General features: G+C 41.5%; 1 protein-coding gene across 1 annotated transcript in view; it reads right to left on the minus strand.

The window, feature by feature from the left end:
- Positions 1 to 9035, minus strand: part of hivep3a (HIVEP zinc finger 3a) — a 108762-nt gene extending 99727 nt beyond the window's left edge. The window contains exon 1 of the mRNA XM_034160425.1: positions 8969 to 9035. The gene's annotated coding sequence lies outside the window, so the exon portion shown is untranslated. The remainder of the gene's footprint in view (positions 1 to 8968) is intronic.
- Between the last annotated feature and the right edge of the window lie 3836 nt (positions 9036 to 12871).

A 12871-nucleotide genomic window follows, 5' to 3' on the forward strand; every position in this document is an offset into this window, starting at 1 on the left:
TTTTGTATATCAATGATTTTGTGAATGTATCTAATGTACTTGGTAGCATTTTATTTGCTGACAATACATTATTTTACTCTGGATCAGATATACAGGAAGTAGCACAAGTGATAAATACAGAGTTGGAAAAAGTTAAATATTGGTTTGATATAAACAGATTGTCACTTAATCTTAATAAAACAAATTTCATATTGTTTAATGACAGAGTAAAAAAAAAATGTTGTCATTAAAAATAGATGGAATGGACATTCAAAGGGTAAAAGAAACGAAATTTTTAGGAGTTATGATTGATGAAGATTTTACATGGAAGTCACACATAAATTACATAAAAGGAAAAATAGCGAAAGCTATTGCTGTTTTGCATAAAGTTAAATACTCAAACAGTTATGGATTATTAACATTGTACAATTCATTGATTGTTCCATATTTGACTTATTGTGTAGAAATCTGGGGATCAACATGTACAACTTATACGCAACTTTTATTTATTTTGCAGAAAAGAGCTTTAAAAGTGATTAGCAACAGTCGTTTTAGAGACCCATCTAGTCCATTGTTCATTAAGTATAGGGTACTTAAATTTCATGATTTAGTTGATTTGAAATTATTACAAACAATGTACCAAGCGAATAACAATACCTTACCAATAAACATTCAAAATATGTTTGAAAAAAGAGTAAGTAGTTATAATTTGAAAGGCATAGAAATCTTTAAAAAAAAACAAGATTCAGAACCAAGATAAAGGAACGGAGTATTGCAGTGAATGGTGTAAAATTATGGAACAACCTTAACAAAGAAATCAAAGAATCAGGGTCGCTTTAAATTATTTAAAAAACGTATTAAACTAGATGTATTTCGTAAGTATGAAACTATGAAATAAGTCAGTGGGCTGTGACAAAGCCAAAAATGTAATCTGTTAATAATGTTTAGAATGTTTGAAGTTTAAAATGTAATCTGTTAGGGATGTAATCTTATAAATAATGGTTAAAATTATGAAATAAGTCGGTGGCATATGACAAAGTCATATAAATGTAATCTGTTAAATTATGTTGATTAATGATGCTTGATATTGTAAGATTGTATTGTAAAAAAGGGGCAGAAAATGTAAGACTTGTTCTTCCAATCTGCTCCTTTTCATTCAAGGTTTTGTAAAGTTTTGTTATTTCTGCTATTCTGTTTTTTCTTTTAAATGAATGAAATAAATATTAAATAAAAATAAAAAAAAAACGTCTGCAAAATCATTCTTTTGCGAGCTGGCGTTTTGCGTAAATGCTCATCTTGAGTGCGAGTCATTGCGTTTGTGTACACACACAGCAGAGCTCATCTGATCCATTAACAAAATGTTAAATTTATCATCAACATACTTTTACAGCTAGGAATGAACATGCAACTGTTTTACCAAGCTACTGTATTAAAACATTACAAATAATTACCTTTTAAGCTGTTTCAAATACATTCTCCACCTCAGCACACGAGACAGAGAGAGGGAGAAAACTCCAAATGTCCTCTGTGATTCTAAAAGTGATTAGAGGTGTTTTCAATATCCAAGCTCTGACAGAAAATGATTAATCCGCTACAAAGTAATTATTTTATATACAGCATCCGTCACACAAAGCACATGGGATTGTAGTGCACAAGAGGGCGGAGCATGTCCAAAATAGCCTGTCCTGTCCTTGTAGCTGCCAGGTGCTCGGATAATGGGCTTTTAACAGCCTCGCCCTCACCCACAACATGCCTCTGTAATCCTCATTAGTCGTCGTAGCACCTCGTACACAATCTCCCCCATGCTGTTGTTGCTAAATTTTGAACTTGTTGAAATTAATGCCATGCTCAGAGATGAGCCTCATTAGCTGAATATTCTGCATCTAAGATTCTCTCAGAGCCTCTATTCTCCCATGATTGGTGAATAACTGGACTAGTACCAAAAAAAAAAAAAAAAAAAAATGCTACATGGCTCATTAGTCATCCTTCATTATTCAGTGGGACCAGGACTTAACATGAGTGAGTGGGCTCAGCTTTGGACCTTATACCACTATGTAGATTTTTGTAACTTTGAAACTGTTTGTTTGATCTAAGCAGTGGGTCACCCCTCTGAGTCTGGTCTACTTGAGGTTTCTTCCTCAAAAATGTTAGAGGGAGTTTTTTGTAACCATGGTCACCATGTGCTTACTCAGGAGGGTTGGGAAGGTTAGATCTTACCCTAGTGAAGCCCCTTGAGGCAGCTGTGTTGTGATTTGGTGTTGTATAAATAAAGTCAACTGAATACAGGCTCCTGACCCGTATCAGTCTGGTGAGAGCACACGGTGTCTGTTGACATTAAATGTTTCTTTAAATGCACCTTGCAGTGCAGTGGGACCCAGAGGAGTACCAGAGGAGTACCATCTCAGCTCACCACCAACCTCAGCACCCCTGCACCACCCTTGGGGGCCCTGATATGTTTACACTGGTGCAGACACACAGGGCACTGAGAAACAAACTCAGGTGAGCTTGACAGATGGCACCTAGACACGGGCCCAGCTCATGACTGGCCTTTTGGCTGCATGTGCTCCTAAAGAAATCCCAACTTGTGATCTTTACCTGCAGCCACTGGAACGTTCCTCAGAGTCAGTCCAAAGACATAAAGTGGAAATAATCTATTTAACAATTGTCAGCGTAAAAAGAAGACAGACGGCCAAACGTTAAATAGCCAGACAAAGATGGTTATGGCCCCGTGTGGCACATGCTCACAGACCTGACTTACACTGACATTACAACAGCGACACGTTCTACACAGCAACTCCATGACAACGTCACACCGCACAGAATCCATCCAGAAGAAGCCTTTTATATGTGCAGAACGTCTCCTCCTCACACGTAACATCACAACAGAATACTGCAGGATGACACATGAGTGTCAGTGCATGAGAAGGACCAAAGAGAAAGGCTAATGGAAACCATCAAAGAGCTGATAACAACCGCATGTAAAGTCTCCACTGAAGCCAGCGCGTATGCAGCGGGCAGCACCGCTGCACCGTGCCATATACCTCAGATCGATACTAACATGGTTGAGCCTGATGCATCTGGCCGGGCCGCGTGCTGGTTTAAACAGGCTGACGAGCACAAAAGAGAACGTCCCAGCATGCATTATTCCCACAGACACAACAAGTCAGCATCATCTGCATTAAGACCCCGTTAATGCCAAGGGTCAAAAACAGAGCCTGGACCACATGAAACAAGCTTTTTTTCTTTGAGCAGGAAGGTGATGTCATGCAGCGAGAGAGAGAGAGCGAGCGAGAGAGAGAGAGAGAGAGAGAGAGAGAGAGAGAGAGAGAGAGAGAGAGAGAGAGAGAGAGAGAGAGCAGCCGTATGTTCTCTGGTTTCACCTCCAGTCAGTCACGGGGACGCGGCGCTGAGCCACAGAACCCATCTGTCCAGGAATCTATAGAGTCGAACAGAGAGACGCTCGTGTTGCTACAGGCAGCCAAAATATTTTGACAAGTGCTTGAGATGTAAAGCAATAAGTGACATGTGCCCATTAATGATCCTGAGAGCGCCACCTGCAGGGAACACCGAGTCATCAGTGAACTCAGGCTGTCCGGCAGCACTGCAGTGTGACAAACAAAAGACTGACTGAGGGACACAAAGGTGACATTAGATCAACATCGAAACGCCTCCACACCAAGGACCACTTAACCCCCCCCCCCCCCCAAATATATATATATACATACATATATATATATGGCTGTCGAAATAACACATTCATTTAGATTATTAATTAATTACAGCAACTACGGAGTGTAAAAAAAAAAAAATTTTAGTCTAAATTAAAAAGCACTTTCATGGTCATTATTTTGTCTTTGGTAATTTTGTAAACATCAGCACCACGGACAGAGTTTCTTTTTTTTAAACTCCAAAAAGAAAAAAAGAATATTAAATGTCATCAATTTGATAATCAGTGGAGATTTCAGATTTCACCACATCTACTGTGTTTGGATCAACTTTATGTTGTTCTCTCATTTTGACAAATTTTTTGAAGGTTTTCTCACTTTTAAATGAGACTTCATAGTACAATTTCAGCCATGCCCCCCCCACCAAGTCTTATTCCCAATTTCTGCCCATCTTGGCGTGTTGAAGAAAGATCAATGCCAAAGGGGTCAAAGGTGAAGATTTGTATTTTTCACTCCAATATCCACCAAATTTGGCACACATATGTAGGAGGGTTGTGGAATTACCCAGTGAGATCAAATTTACCAAAGGTCAGTCACTTGGGGGGGTCAGGTTCATTAGTGTCAAAGGCCAAAAATGTAAGTTTTTTAGTCTGATTTGCACACAAACTTGGTACACTTATGGACTTCCTTTGTCAATGTCAAAGGTGGGTTCTGGAATTGCCCAGGTGAGGTCAATTTTGTCAACGATCAACCACTGAAGTCACTTGTTGGCATCAAAGGTCCAAATTGAAGTATAAAACTTCAATCTGGACCAGAGTTGGCACACACATGGTGGTGAGTTCTGGAATTGCTCAGCAACGTCAAATTTCCCAAAGGTCAATCATTGGGGCTAAGGTCATGTCTTCCTGCCTGTTTATTGGCTGACTCCTCCCAGGTCCTTTGCTGATTTCTGCCAAATTTGTTATGTGAATTAAAGTTGACCCCAAAGTTCTTAAATAATTCCTTTTGGCAAAGTCAAGGTCAAGGAATTTGATTTTCAATCCCGTGTGGGTCAAACTGTACACACGCAGAGTCCAGATCTGTCCTGACATGTTCAGCCAGAGATCAACAGTTTGAGTGAAGGTCAAGGACACTGGGGTCAAATGTCAGATTGTTGTAGCCCATAGTGTCTTCATGCCCAGGGGTGCTATTACCAAGTCATTTAAATCCCTGTTTATAGAGCTCCAGACTGCCCCCAAATGGATGAGAATTTTTTAATACAGCATGATTATTGTTTGTTTGTTTGTTTTCATGTTGATAAACAGTCTAGGTTCTGTGTGTGTGTGTGGGAGGGGGGTGTTCTGGGGGTGATTAGTCAACTCAGGCTTCAGTTTGCTCCTCAATAAAGAAAAATTCTAAAAAAAACTTGACAAACATAAAAGGAAGTGAATTTCATGAACCCGAGCAGGATGCAGACTGTTTCTTTCTTTCTCATCACGTTCTTTGATCTGGTATTTATGGATTTTTTTCGTGGGGGGGGGGTGATATACGATACAGACATTAGGGAAAAAAATTATGTTCCCAATAAATTATTTCTTGCTAACTTTTACAAAATATGAAACATGTCAAACAGACTTACACAGAAACACAACTGTTTGAGAGTGTGTCTCACCATCTTTATTTTGTGAGAGCAAACAACCAACATACATCACGCTGTCATCATGCCACCCGTCTTTGCTTGGATTGGCAGTCGCCATGTCGCACCACTCAGCATTTACATAAAAAAGATTTATTGTCTGTTTTGGCTCTACCTAGCTGCCAACATAGTGACCGCTTGTGTCTCTTGTGGTTGTTAAACGTCCACTCTGATTGAAAATGAACACTAGCTGGTTGCTTTGCCTCTGTAGCTAATGTGACCAAGGGGTGATGGGGGTCCCACCATGCTTGACAGCATTGTAAGGAGGTATTAACACCATTTTCAACAAAGTGTTTTTATGTGTTATTTATTCCATAAAAGGTTTCATGCTGGCAACATTAACACCAATACAGACATGTTCATTAAAGGCTCATATTAGCCGATACATTGGTGGATCGATACATTGGCTGATTGATACATTGGTCGGGCTCTACCCTGTAGCACCTACCAATAGCTGTCGGTCATTGGCAGACAAGGTTGGGTAGGATTACTGTGAAATGCAATCCAAAAGTAATCAGATTACAAGTAATCCAAATGTATGTACATACATACATTTAAACCACATGTATTCTTTCAAAGTAATCCTACCCAACCTTGTTGGCAGATAAGCACTCGAATGATCATTGTATTTTATAAATACCACCGCAGTACAGGTAACTTAGAGACAAGATAGGAACGTGATTTAAACATTGTTATTTCAGGGTTACATTAATGCTTAAATGCCACAGAGTGTTTTGTGATCAGTGATCCTTCAAGGATCAGAGAGAAATCGTTTGAGTCATCTTCAGCGTCCGTACATATGATGCACGACTAATCTATGGGTGTTTCATCAGAATGCTCAGAACCTGTTCTCCCTCCAAAGTGATGAAAAAACAATTTATTATCCTGATCAATAAAGCCTGGAAGTCCAGCCATCATCACTTGTGCACAAAAATGTCTGCAGGGAATCAGCTCATTGTAAATCTTATTACCAGAAATACTTGCTCAGCGGCCCCAAAGGGCCACTTAACTGATCGTACTCATTAGATGTTTGTTGTAAGTTATTTCACTGTTACATAACTCATATTTTTGGATGGAAACGACACGTAATACTTATTAAAACACACGGCCTGAGACCTACACACACATGGATCATTGGATTTGTACTAGCCCATAATATCAGGTTGGGTCTAGGAGCATGTGCTGGTGCCACGCTTTGCTGAGTCTACCAAACCATTCTGAGCCCTGGATGACAACTGGTCGACTCCGCCTCTCAAAAGTAACCAGCTGTCTGTCACAGCCAAGTGAGACATTATAGGCACTTGGTCTTCTTCGGCTGCTGGGGTCTTCAACACTGCGGCACCTCTGTGCTGGATCACACCCATAGAAATGTGGCACATGGTCCAGATGTTGTAGCTGATGGTCCTTCTTAATGTAAGTGATAGTCCTCATCTGACTCTCCTGAAGTCATGGTGTTTATTTTAGTACAAAGTCATTCCAACAGTACTTAAGGATGCTCTGAAGAGACCATGTACCAAAGACACCCAGTCATCGCCTTAGGAGCCCAAAGACTTGGACCTTTGTTCGGATGCAAAGGTATCAGCATCAGCAAACACCTCCTGCTCAGTGACTTCATGACTCCATGAGGTCTTACCAAACTGTGGATTCATCAAGGTCACTCCTGAGATCAGAGGATGTCTCCAACACTTTCAGCATATACAGGTACACAGTTGAGTCCAGGCAGTCCTTGAAAGACTGGACATTAGTCTTGATCCAGGATGACTGCAAACACAGATACCGAGGCCCCATCCACACAGGCACGTCCATCCGGGAGGAGACCCAGGACTAGGTGGAGAGATTATATCTCCACACTGGCCTGGGAACGCCTCCAGATCCCCCAGTCGGAGGCGGTCAATGTGTCCTGAGAAAGGGAAGTCTGGGGTCCCCTGTTGGAGCTGTTGCCCCCACAACCCTGATCCTGGATAAGCGGTTGAAGATGAGTAAGTGAGTGATGAGTGAACCATCACAGTTGGCAAAAGTAAGAACTTGTATAAAATTGTCTTTTTCTGAATTGTTTTTAAATAGGTTTACATTTGGGCCACCACAAATGTACTCTGGCTGACAAATTCAGGGGTTTGTTGGCCTGTGTGGTCAGTGTTTAAAAATATTATTTTCTACATCTGTTTTGTAGAACAGTTTGAACTCCTTTAAAAAAAAAGTGTCACAGCAGTAAAACTGATGCAACACAATGTCACCCTGTTTATCTGTTTTTTCTGTGTGTGTGTGTGGGGGGGGGGTTCCCCCCCTTCCTTACGTACATGTCCACGCGTGTGTATTTGCAGTCCACATGTTGCTGTCCCGGCGTGGCCTTTGCTCAGGCGGGAGTCACCGTAATGAAAAGCTGAACAATTGATTTGTGCATGAGCTCATTTTCTTGCACTTTGCAGGCGCGTCCTGCACCGCACAGAAACAAACACCAAACCAACGGCGAGCTGGAAATCCACTGGAAGCTCATCCACATGAAGCCCAGCGATGATGAGATGATGATGATGTAATATTATCAGTGTGATTTGATCCTGCGGATGTGCAAATACAACTCATTGTTCTCATGCACAGTGCAGATTTGCAATCAAGAGAGCAGATATCTTACTGCACAAAGCACGTTATTTTTATTTTTATTTTTTTTTTTTACAAAATAATCATGTTTCTTTATTCCTGAAATCCAGATGTTCTCATAAATTAGTGGAATATTGATTTCAAAAATAAATAGTTGGATGGGAGGGGAGAACAGAAAAATATATAAAATATGCTTTTTGTGTTTGACACTTTTGGATTTTCATTTATTTTAGTAATTTATTTGTGTATTTATTTATTTATTTATTGATTGATTGATTGAATGAAGGTTGTTTTGCAACAAAACCGCCCCAATCACAGTGACGACGAGCTCAACCCAAATAACAGCCGTTATCGGCCACATTTTTTGTTTTTACTTTATGATTTTTTTTTTAACTGTCTAACTGCGGTTAACGGCGCCGTTATTCCGGAAGTCACCTGCAGCGCTGCACGAACTAAAACAGACCCCAGTCACACAGTCGACAAGTTAGCAGCAACCACAACCGCCTCGCAAACGGTGCTTTCAAAGTAAAAGCTCAAAATGCTCCACGTTGCTCAAAAGCAATTCTGCCAGCCCTGAGCTACTCGCCATCCCGCTTCTCCACAACTATATTAGAATCGGATTTTATACTGAGCGCATGCCCATATTTTCCGCACGTGAGAGAAATCAAAAAGTTTTAATTTGATTGACATCAACACTTCCTGTCTCGGTTGGTTTAAGCGGCGCTAACTTGCCGCAGCTCGCCTCCTCCTCCTACCTCACACAGACAATGAATGAAGCCAGGTTTTTTTGGGGGGGCACAAACCCAGAACCGGTTCAGGGAGACGAACACCCGCCTGGCATTCCAGCCCAAAAAAACCTTGCGCAAACAAAAACAGCGTCGGCTCGGTTCTGCGTCAGAAACCTTTTCTCGTGTCATTCTGCTCAAACAGCGACGTGACAAATGTGGCGGATGTTCAAACAAACGCTGTGAGAAATGTTGAAGAACAAAGCAACTGCAGGTCAAATCGTATTTAAAAGCAGGCGTCGTTGACGTCATAAAGGAGCGTACATTACCTGCAGGATGCTCAACTTCACTTCTCTGCGGCGCGGCCACGGCTTCACCAGCGCGTCAAGTCTGACGACCCGAGGCAAGACACGACCGGAAAACGGACGGGATTTGTTTTCAAAATAAAACAGCGACCCGAGGATGATGACGTCTGCTCTGCAGAAGTTCAGTAGAAATCTCATCAGGCTGAAGCAATTACTGTTTGCACTTTACAGTCAAATTTCTAAATAAACCAATTCCAAATACGGTTTTGTAGAAGGTTAATGAAGTGAAAATATGCAGAAAATATAATTTAAGACAGGATGTTCTTCAATTGATTTTGGCTATCTTGACACTGGGATCTCCAAAAGTAATTTGTACAGCAGTTTGAGACAGCTGGTTATAGGTATGAGTCCCAAGGCTCCCAGCAAGGTTAGAAATCTGTATAGTTGAGGTCAGGAGTTCACACTCATGACAAACATTAATACAACGGCAAAATTGGAAAAGGTCATTGTATGTAGACCCCAAGGCCCATCGGTACCAGACCTTATCCACGGATTCCGAAGGGGAAGTAACCTGGCCCTGGATGAACTGCCTGTCCAGGAGCCAACTGCATCCGATACCCATAAACAGCTGGGTGGAATGGGACAATGCAGATAAAGTGTCTTGTTCAAGGACACAGAAGTTCATGTGACCTGGAATCAAACCCAGGTCTTGATGTTGGTAGTCTGATTATTTAATTGTTCTTTTTCTGAGGTGGAATGAAACAAACCCCAAGAGTTTGCTGCACAGGTTTGAATTTATTGGAGGAAGGGAGGGGTCAACAAAGGGTCAAAATTACACATCCAGCTACAGATTATTATGTCCGCCAAGGACGTAGTAAAATCATCTGCATTTAACTTATTTATTTGTCTGTCTGTTAGCAGGATTACATCAAAACTACCACACGGATTTTGATTAAATTTTTACCACAGATAGATATTAGTCCATTGAAAAATCCATTCAATTTTGGAGGTGACCCGGATCCAGATTCTGGCTCAGGATTTCACTTTATATGTTTTTAAGGATTATGTCAAAGCTGCTTCACGGATTCTCATCAAATTTGCACCACAGATAGATATTAGTCCATGCAAAACTCATGGTTTACCATTTTGTGAATTAAATATTAGATTGTAACATCTTGATCAGTTGGACCATTCTGGATCAGCATGCAGTTACTGCATCACGTTGTGGAATCGGGATCAAGGTGAAGTCCAGGTCATGATGTGAATCACATATCTTTTATTTTGAGCCCTCATCAACCCTTGTTGGCAGTTTGTTAGAAATTTCGGATTGCTCTTGTTTATAATCTTCAAATTCACTTTGCAGTGCAGTGGGACCCAGAGTATTCACCAAGTCCACCAACCTCAGCAGCCCTGCACTGCTCCTAGGGGCCCACATGTATTTCAAGGGTGTAGACACACACAGTGCCTCCAACTCAGTGGACAAGGGACATAGCTACTGGGAAACAAAGCTAGGTAAGCAGGAGAGACTCCACCCCAGTCACTGGCCAAGCTCATATTTATCTTGGTGATGTTCCGTGGCCCAGACAGGATCCTAGTTTGGCCTTTCCATGCAGTCACAGAGTCAGTCCAAAGACAGGGTTTAATCATCTGTGGAGCTGAAAGTTCCAAAGTGTCTGTTTATTTACCATCTACCATCTTAAAAGTTAAAGTTGCTCCATTTCAGATTTAAAAAATGTTATGCAAATTATTGTTTGGGCTAACAGGATTAATAATGTCAGTAGTCTGACCTTGTGGAATGTTTGGACTCCAAAGTAAAGGTCGAAGTTGGATTTCGATAATGATGCATAACAGCCAGTGAAAACTCTTCCTTTATAAAACCTCATTAACTCAACCAGTAATTTGCATCACTTCTTAACAAAATTGGAGCAACTTTAACTTTTGACCCCTGTACAAAGGTTTGTCACAATTTTTGCTGTTTTACCCCGTTTAACTCCCTGTTCATTCAGTCATAGATAGTCTAAACTATACCTTTTTGGAATTCACATGATCAGACAAATAATATAGTATATGTTTCAATATGATTCAAGCATTTTTAATTGACCCCTGTGTAACTCTTCATTGACTCCTAACTGGCTACAGCTACCACTCTGGGATGACGATCATACACTTTTGTGTTGGCCATGTTTCCCTCAGCCTGGACTTTAAGTGTTGTTTATTCCCCTGAAATGGTACCAGTTTGATTATAGTTGGCTTTGGACTCATGGATTAGTCAGATAGACTGCTGAAACTTGGACAGAACTCAGTGTTCCAAAATGGCCATGTTCCCAAACACACATCAAAGCTGGCTGTGGTTAAAGAAGACCAACATTAAGCTTTTGGAGGGATCTTCCCAAAGTTGTGACCTCAGCCCTCTTCAAAGTATCTGACCTGTGAAAGTTGGGTCTGTGGCAGGAAATAAACACATTTATTTGAACTCTAGCAGTTCTGCTCAGAAGAGTGGTCATATGTCCCACCACAACTGTGCCAGAAGCTTGGTGATAACTTCCACAAGAATTGGGTCAAGGTTTTGATGTGCTCTGTACCAAACCTTGTGGAGTGGTTGTTGAGAATCAGCCATGGACAAGAATACAGATACACCTACAATTAGTATCAAACTGCCCTTTTGACCTCAGGTGACCTTGAAAGGTCAAATTCGACGTAATAAACTCAAACAGTGTGGAGTTGATATGAAAACAGTGGTTCAGTTTTAGACCAAGCTGGTAAAATGCCAAAGGTCACACGGCGCCACAGCTTTAAGGTGCCGCTGTTTCACTGAGTGAAACCTCTGATGTTTCTTGATGTAATGCTGATTTGAGAAAACCCAAAAATCATTAGACATGTAACCTGATCAATGTGTGTATTTGTTCCTCGAGTCCTCCAAGGTCGTTTCCATCGGCCCTGAGACGTGGGTGACAGTTGACCCCAGAACTGCTCTTAAAGAGCTTGGTTTGGCAGCGGTTGAGGTTATTGAGGTTAAAAATAGAAATTCCATTCTATTCAGTCTGGAACTGCTCAACAAGGTCACATAGGCCAAAGGTCAGTCATTGGAGCCACAGTCACTTTGGGCTCCTCACTTAGGTGGATTTCAGAAATGACCTGGGTACTACACAGTAATTGACTCATTCATTCATTTTCTGCTGCTTATCAGAGTTGTGGTGGCAGCAAACCAGGCAGCTCATCCCACACTTCCTCAAACTCTTCACGCGGGATGCAAGACATTCCCAAGTCATCTGGGAAATATAATCCTTTCGGCATGTCCTGGGTCTCCACACATTTGGACGTACCTGGAGGACTTTCCTCGGGAGACAACCAGGGGACATCCTCAACGGGTGCCCGAACCATCTCAACTGGCTCCTTCTGATGTGAAGAAGCAGCGGCTCTACTCTGAGTCCCTCCCAGATACTCAAACAAAGTCACATGGATCCGCAAACCTGTTCTTTCGGTCATTACCCAAAGTGCATGAGCACAGGTGAAGACAGGAAGGTAAACTGACTGGAAACAGCTCTTTCATCATGACAACAGTCTGGATCAGTGTCTGTAGGACCTGAGATGTAGCCCCAATCTATTTGTCCATCTCCCTCTCCATCTTACCCCCACTTACCAACAACAGCCTGAGATACTTGAACTCCTCCACTTGGGGCAGTAAAACTCTTCCGTGTCCCAGAGAGGACAATCCACACTTTTCCCACAGAGGACCCTGGTGTCAGATTTGGAGGCGCTGAACATCATCCCAGTTGCTACACACTCAGTCTGAAACTTGTCCAGTGCACGTAGGATGTCACCGTCTGATGAAGCCTACAAAATCGTGTCATCCACATCAGTTACCTACTGGTTTTAATTTCTATCTTTTACACCAAAAAGCCACCGATGTGTAACTGTGTAATTTTA

The sequence above is a fragment of the Thalassophryne amazonica genome, chromosome 20 (assembly GCF_902500255.1).
Source record: "Thalassophryne amazonica chromosome 20, fThaAma1.1, whole genome shotgun sequence".
Lineage (NCBI taxonomy): Eukaryota > Metazoa > Chordata > Actinopteri > Batrachoidiformes > Batrachoididae > Thalassophryne > Thalassophryne amazonica.